Genomic DNA, 7282 nt, shown 5'->3' with positions numbered 1-7282 from the left:
CACCTGATCCACTGGTCCCACCACCACTGACTGGGTGATCCTCTGCAGAAATCATGGCACAGAGGAGGAGTGCTGCCCCACTGCCAGCTGGGGGAGGGGAAAAGGCAGGAAAAACGTCTGAGCATCAATTGACTGTGGGTGCCCAATCAGAGAAGGCAGGGGGGGGCATGGCCCTTTTTTGGGCTGGACCACCTGCACCCGGATCCTGACCCGTCATCTCTTTTCTTTCTTCTTGTAAGCATCCCTCGAAACCCACACTTTGCATGAAGCCTTTGCCCCCCCTCATTTTTCTCTCTGGGGGCCACTTTTAGACCGTGCCTCTTCATTAGCACAGGGAACGGAAGCCACCCTGTACGGCTGCCCGGCTTACTCTGAGCCCCTCTTCCTTTCGTGGGAAAGCCATGAGCTTCCCGGGGCAAGAGGCTGGTTCTCCTGTGGTCTGGGAAAAGGGACTGTCACGGTGACGGCTAACATCAAAGGTGGCATTCTTCCCAAGGCCGGCATAGTCTCTGGTGCCCTGGGACCTGGTAAGTCGGGTCTGCCCATCTGTGAGCTGGTCCTGGTGACCTCCTGCCCGGAATGCAGGCCCCGGCAGATCCCTCCCTACCTTTCCAGCCCCTCGTCTGTGGCTGGAGTGGAGGCGTCCTGATGGCTCTTCCCTGAGAGATCGGCAGGATCCAGGGCGGAAATCCTCTGCAGGGAAACACACACACACACACACACCACGGGCAGATGGAGACACGACACCTTCATCAGGAGAGTTTCTCCAGAGGAAGGAAGGGGAAACCCAAGGCCGCTTATCTTTGTGCCTGGGCAGATAAGGCGTGCCAGGGCCGTTCCCCCCTCCCGCAAAGGTCTATGCCAGGGCCAGCTAACAGGTTAACTGGCACCTTCCGTTGCAGCTCTGCTGGCAATCCTTTTGGGACAGGGCTGGACTCTGGACCACAGACTGGATGAGGCCCTGGGACTCTTTCCTCCCCCCCTCCCCCATTCCTCTCCTGCAGCCGCTGGGCACGGGGAGCTTTCTAAACAGGGTCACCAACAGGAACTGGCCGCCAAGAATTGACCGCTGCCTCCAGTGCCCTCCTGAGGATTGCCAGGCCCCTGTTGCTGGCCTACGGTGGTCGGGTGCACAGTCACGGGGGGGGGGTCATGGGTTGGCTGAACCTTGAAGAAAAGGCCACAGCTAGGGAATGTGGCGTGTGGCTGCCACCTGCCCCTGGGGTGGGCCTGGGGTGGGCGGGGAATAGAAAACAGAAGAAGGAACACCTGCCTGGGATGGTTGCAGGGGAGGCAAGAGCCCGAAGGGCACCGAGAAGCAGAAGTGGACCTTGGCCAGGGCTGTGGGCACTGACCGGGGGGGGGGGAGGAATGTATCTCGGGCAGGGGTCTTTCGTAGCCCTACCTGGAGATGCTGGGAGGGGGGGAATAGGGTGGGGTTGAAACTGGTGCCTTTGGCTTGGGGGGGGCACAGGAGATTTGGAGAGGTGCCCTGCCCTGCCCTCCCGGTGGGCTGCCTTCACCTGAGCAGGAACCCAGACTTGCCAGAAGGAGGCGGGACCCAGAGCAGACGGGGGGGGGAGACGGGGGGGGAGAGAGAATAGCACCAGGCCAGCAGGAATGGCCCCTCCAAGGCCCTCCGGTGACCCGCCTACACCGTCTGCGGGCACTGTCGGGCTCGGCTCGCCGCCTTCTGACCCACCTTCCGAGGGGGGCGAAGCGAGACAAGGACCGCCCCCCCCAAGCTGGACTGGGCAGCCCTGGGGGGGAGGCGAGTGAAGACTCGGCTGGGGAGGGGGGCTGCCGCCTTTGCGAGGAAGGACCGAGGGCAGGACGCGCCTACTTCGGGGTGGGTCGGTGTCCCCGCCGGGGGGGGGGGGTCTGCAGGGGCAGCGGTGCGGGGGGGGCGGGAGGGGGCGCGTCCTGTCACCCTGGAGCCGTGGGGCTGGGGCAGGACACACACACGCCCCCCCCCCGGCAGGCCGGGCCTCTTCCAAGCCTTGGAACCCGATTTCCGCCGCTTTCGAGTCGGAAAGCGGCCCGTCTTGGCAAGTCGTCGGGGTCCGAGGGGGGGCTGCCCTTCCGAGGCCCCCCACCCGGGTAGTGGGCCCGGCTCCCTCCCGGAAGACCAGCCCGTCGGGCCTGAAGGTGGGGAGCAGGAGGAAACCCCGCCCCTCAGCCCCCCTCCCACGTGCGCGCGCTTGTGTGTTGGGGACGCCGCCGCCCCCCCCCCGCCGGGATTTCCCCCCTCCCCGCCAGGGCAGGGGCCGCCCCTTGACCGCCCGCCCAGCTGGAGAAGAGCGAGCCGGACAACCGGCCGGCCCTTCCGCCACCATCCCCCCCCGGAGGGCAGGCGAGCGAGGAGACCCCGCGACGCGCCCCCCCCCCGGGAGCGGGGCAGAGAAATGGCCCGGAGGACCCTCGAGGGGCTTGGCTGCCGGATGGGCGGCAGAGTAAATATAAATAAATAAATAAAATAGAAGCAGGACAAGAAACCACAAGGGAGGGGAAAGGGAGGACTGCCCGCTTCCCGTGGGAGAAGGAGCGTCTACTCTCCGCCGGGGGGGGGGGCTGGGTGACACTACCTAGGACATTAGCCCCCCTCCCACTCCCACCCCGGAGGGACCCCTTCCTTGCGGCCCTTGCTCAGCTGAGCGTGGGGGGGGGGAGGGCGGAGGCGAGGCGTGGCCTCCCTCCCCTCCGGACCCCCCCTCCCCCCCCGCAGGGTTGCGGTGGGGGGCTGCCCTGGGTGCGGAGGAGGGAGGAGGAGAGGGCCTTTCCCGGGGGAGGTGGCTGGTGTCACGAGGTTGCCCCCCCCCCCCGAGTGGCTGCTTTCGGCCAGGATCTCCCAGCTCGGGAGAAGGCAGAGCCGGCGGCCGGCTCGCTCCTGCCATTTGGGAGGAGTCCCAAACCGGGGGGGGGGGGCGCGGAGGACTGCTGGATTCTGGGACTTGCAGCCACCGGACTCTCCAGAGGACCCCTGCTCATCCCAGGCTCCCAAAATACCCTCGACTGAGCGGCTGCGGCTGCTAGACGACCCCCCCCCGCGCGCTCCCCGCCACCGCCGTCGGGGCTTGTCTCCGGCCCAGGCGCTGCTTCCTAGCCTTCAACCTCCGCACCATTAACTCTGTCATTTCAGCTTTGGGATTTTCTACAAAAATATCACCACTTTCAGTGCAGTGATGTTTATCCTGACGCCCCAAGATGGGATGCAGGGCTGCACGACAGAGTTTATGAAGGTGGTAATGAAAAAGAATTGGGGGGGGGGGGTTGTCTTTAATCGCAGGATACCTCCAGCAAGGAAGTCTATCCACTGCGCCATGGGTGGCGGCCAGGGCCAAACCTGAGCTGGGTTGCTTACATATATAGGGACCACCAGGGATGGGTTTGAAGTAAATCATGCTATAGATCCAGGTCCCCTCCCTGGGACCTGCTGTTCTAGCTAGGATTCCTCTATTTGAGTTTATTGGCAGGAAATGCCCTCCCTTCTGGTCCACCACATGAGTCCTGTTGTTGACGTTTAGGAATTTAGCAATTTTTGAAATGTATTAGAAATAGCCAGTCTTTTCTTGTGTCTGGGAAAGCCCAAAGTATTATGAGAAACTCAGCCATTGTCCAAAAAGCAGGAAGACAGGGATCCCTCCTCTCCTCTAGCAAAAGGTATCATAGAGCAATTAAACTCGGGCATCTTCCTGAAGGGAATTAATTGATCACGTTAGGTAGGCAACCAGATGCTCAAAAGGGAAGTTGTTCTTTTAGGAGATACCCTGAGAAAGGTTCAAAGGAAGACCAGTTTAAACCACCTTTTATAGCCTTTGCATCACTTTCCTGTATTAGCCGTGCATGCATCCTTGATCCCTTCTTAGACTTTCTTTACTGCACCGGTGGTCGCTGCTGGCTCGCAGAAAAATAAAAAACTTTCCAGAAAACGGACTCCGTGCGCCTCATGGCAGATTCTTGAGAGGGAAAGTCTCCACAGATGGATTCCTTCCCTGCGCTGTGGTCTCACCCCAAAGCCTGATCCAGAGTCCCTTCCACCTCCCCCCCCCGCCCACTGCAGGCTCATGGACTGAGGGCAGGAGACCGTCCCTGTTTTAAGCCAGACCTTCTTATTCCTGTTGAACATGTTCCTCTGGCCACTGAGGGAGACATGCCTGCTACCTCCAGACGCCTCACAGGAGGCTTGGGGGGTTTGCAGCAGCCGCCTCAGCATGATTAGCACAAAGCCCAGCGAGGCGGAGGCACCCGGCCCAGGGGACCGCGCTCTTGGGACGGTTTGTTCTCAAGAAAGCACACCAAGCGATTTCATCAAATCTCCTTTACTGCCCCCCCGCCCGTGACACGAGAGGCTGTGGTTCCATCATCATACTGCATGTTTTTACAAACACTTCATTGTATTTACAAGACAGGGTTTAGTGTTCTGCCTCCCAAAAACCAGAGACGAGCTTGGACAGCTTCAAGTGAGAACAGTTCTGCCCAACGCGGCTGCTTGGAGCAGAAAGGTGGGCAGAAAGGAGCCACGTTGTGTGTGTGTGTGTGTGTGTATGGGGGGGGCGCATGTGAGAAAGGCGGCGAGAGGCCCTCTGAGTCGACCAGGGCTGAATCACAAAGAACATGAGTACAACTTGTCAAGTTAAAATGGCATGCAAAAGGAAAAACAACAACAATTAACTGGATAATGAGAGGATAATGTAACAACGTGCGCTAAGGCATGGGATGGCTTGATGCACATGGCGCAAGAAAAGGACCGCCTTCAGAGGGTGCGTGAGTGGAGAAAAGGCCATGGCAGGAAGGCCACGCCCCCTTTCTGCTTCCCCAACCAGGACGCGGGGAAAGGAGGCGTGAAAGATACGCTCAAGTCCAGAGCACAAGGACTGCCCCCCCCCCCCGGCGTAGCATCCTCTGTCAGCACAGACCACATGAGGCCAGGAGCTGACGGAGGACTTTTGCTGGATGCTGCTAGTGTGGCCTTTGTCATTCTTATTGCTTTAGAAGGAATGCCAAGCATCTGGTGAGCCCCTTGGAATGGCACCCCTGCGATGGGGGGAGGGGAGCACAGGAAGGAGGAAGCGGGCTGGACTCTTCATCTTTAGTGGCTGAAAGGTAGAGAGACGGAATTCGGCAACTTGGGAGGTCTGCTCTGCCAGGCCTGCGGCACCGCCAGCCGTGTCCAAAGCACCTGCTCGCCTGCCTGCCACAGTGGTGAGACTTCTAGCCCTAGACCTGTGGGGCCCGCTGCCGTTTCCCCCGGGGTCGTTCTCCTTGCACAAAGTAGAGGAGGCCTCCAGGAGCCGCTGCACGAATTCAGACTACGGACCGGCTGCTCCTCTGGGCTGAGCAGAGGGCGACTCCAGCTTCTCCCGTGGGCTGCTCACCGAGGCCCCTTGGAAGGGGCCAGCAGCAGGGGCTGCCCACGCTTGCCCCCCCCCCCCCCGGTGCCAGCGCCACTGGCCTCAGACCGCTTGCTAACTGCTCCGTGGTGGCTGCAAAGGGAAGGGAAAGGATTGCCCGGCTCCTCAGTGCTGTCCCCCTTCCCCCAACCGAAGGGCACGAGGTCCACTGCGCCTGGGAAGGAGGTTGAAATGGACATCCAGCAACACTAAAACAAAGTGAAACAAAACAAAACAAAAAAGAAACAGGATGGAATGAGACAGAAGGATTTCACACGTGAAGCGATGCCACCAAATCCGAGTCCATGGCCTCCTGCCTGCCCCTCCAGACTGCCCAGCAAGCCTGTCGGGCTCCTAGCCGTTTGGAAGGCAAAGTGGGGGCGGGGGGAGGAGGGCCCCCTCTTCCTGGTTGCTGGTCCTGCAACCAGCCAGCGTGGGAGGGAGCCGTGCCTTTGGCCCAGGCAGGGCAGACACTGCAGGCCCCGGGCAAGTGGAGGAGGAGCAAACCACGCGAGGCCGCACAGGGAGGCCACGCGGGGCCGCCTGGGAAAGCCATCCTTCGGAAAGCCGATCACTTGTACTCCCCTGTCTGAAGGAGGTACAATCCTGCCCAGGCCCTCTACACAGCACTCAGAGATACCTCTTTCGCTTCCCACCCCCCTCTCCCCTCCCCGTCTGAAGCCAGAGCCAGGAGCCCCGACCCACACCCAGAAGCCCGGCAGTTACCTTTGTCGGGGGCCACCCCCGGGAAGCTGCAGCCTCGGGGCCTCCTCCGGAACTGGTCCAAGACTCGGTCACTTCAGAAAGCCAGCTAAGCAGTTCCCCCAGGGAGGCGGGGGCTTCGTTGGTGGGACTAGGCAAAACTGTCTGAGGGAGAGAGCGCAGGTGATTACAAAGGGACAGGCAGCAAGAGATGAGAAAAGGCAGGAGAGGGAGAGAGAGAGAGAGAGAGAGAGAGAGAGAGAGAGAGAGAGGGACACACACACATACACGGAGAATCAGAAACAGAGAGAGAGAGAGAGAGAGAGTGAGAGACCCGTTTTAGATAGCAGCTGCTTCCACAGGATGGCATTAAGTCTGCAGTTGGCCCCAGACAAAAGAGCAAGGAGGGCTGGCTGGGTGGGTGGGAAGAGTCTGAGACACAGCACCCCATGGAAGCCACACCAGTGGTGCACCACCCACGAGAAGGGAGAGGCTTGGATGTCATGGGGTTCTGCGGGGAGGCCAGGGGCAGGGAGCAGGCTGGTCCCGGCAGCTGCCAGCCTTGAACAGGGCACTTCCCAGATACACAGAAAGAGAGACGGACGGAGCGATGGGCCAACATGCACGGATCCCTGCCCGTGACGAGCAGCCCAGGCGGACGTGCCAAGCTCCCTTAGCAGTGCATCATTGGGGGTGTCAGAAGGGGTAGGCAGGTGAGAGCAATCAGCTGAGCCCAAGGCCTGGGGTGGGGGTGGGGGGCTGCCAGGGGGGGAGTGGCAGGAGGGGGGAAGGGGGAGGGGGACAGCAAAGAGGCTTCCAGAGAGAGACAGAGAGAGAGAGAGAGAGGCAGGCGGGCGGGTGGGCAGGCAGGCAGGCAGGCCCCTCCCAAAGGCCTCCAGCTCCCCATCAGCACAAGGGAAGCTCCGGCGTGCACTTACGGTCCGAGCGCAGAGTCCACGCAGTTGAGGGGAGGCCAGCCAAGGAGCAACAGGAGAGCAGAGCATGGTTTCTCCGGGTCGTCTCGCCAAGGGCCAGTGAGAAAAAGCAGTCCAGATAAGGCGGTCGGAAGCTCGGTGCAGCAGGAGGGGGCTGTGGACGTCCGTGGAAGGGGCGCGTGGGCCTGCGCTCCGCTTCCTTGCCTTCCCTCTCCTTCGCAGGCAGCAGAAAGGGCCGTTTGCATAGAGGCCACG

This window comes from Pogona vitticeps, chromosome 4 (genome assembly GCF_051106095.1).
Source record: "Pogona vitticeps strain Pit_001003342236 chromosome 4, PviZW2.1, whole genome shotgun sequence".
Lineage (NCBI taxonomy): Eukaryota > Metazoa > Chordata > Lepidosauria > Squamata > Agamidae > Pogona > Pogona vitticeps.
This window is presented reverse-complemented; position numbering follows the sequence as displayed.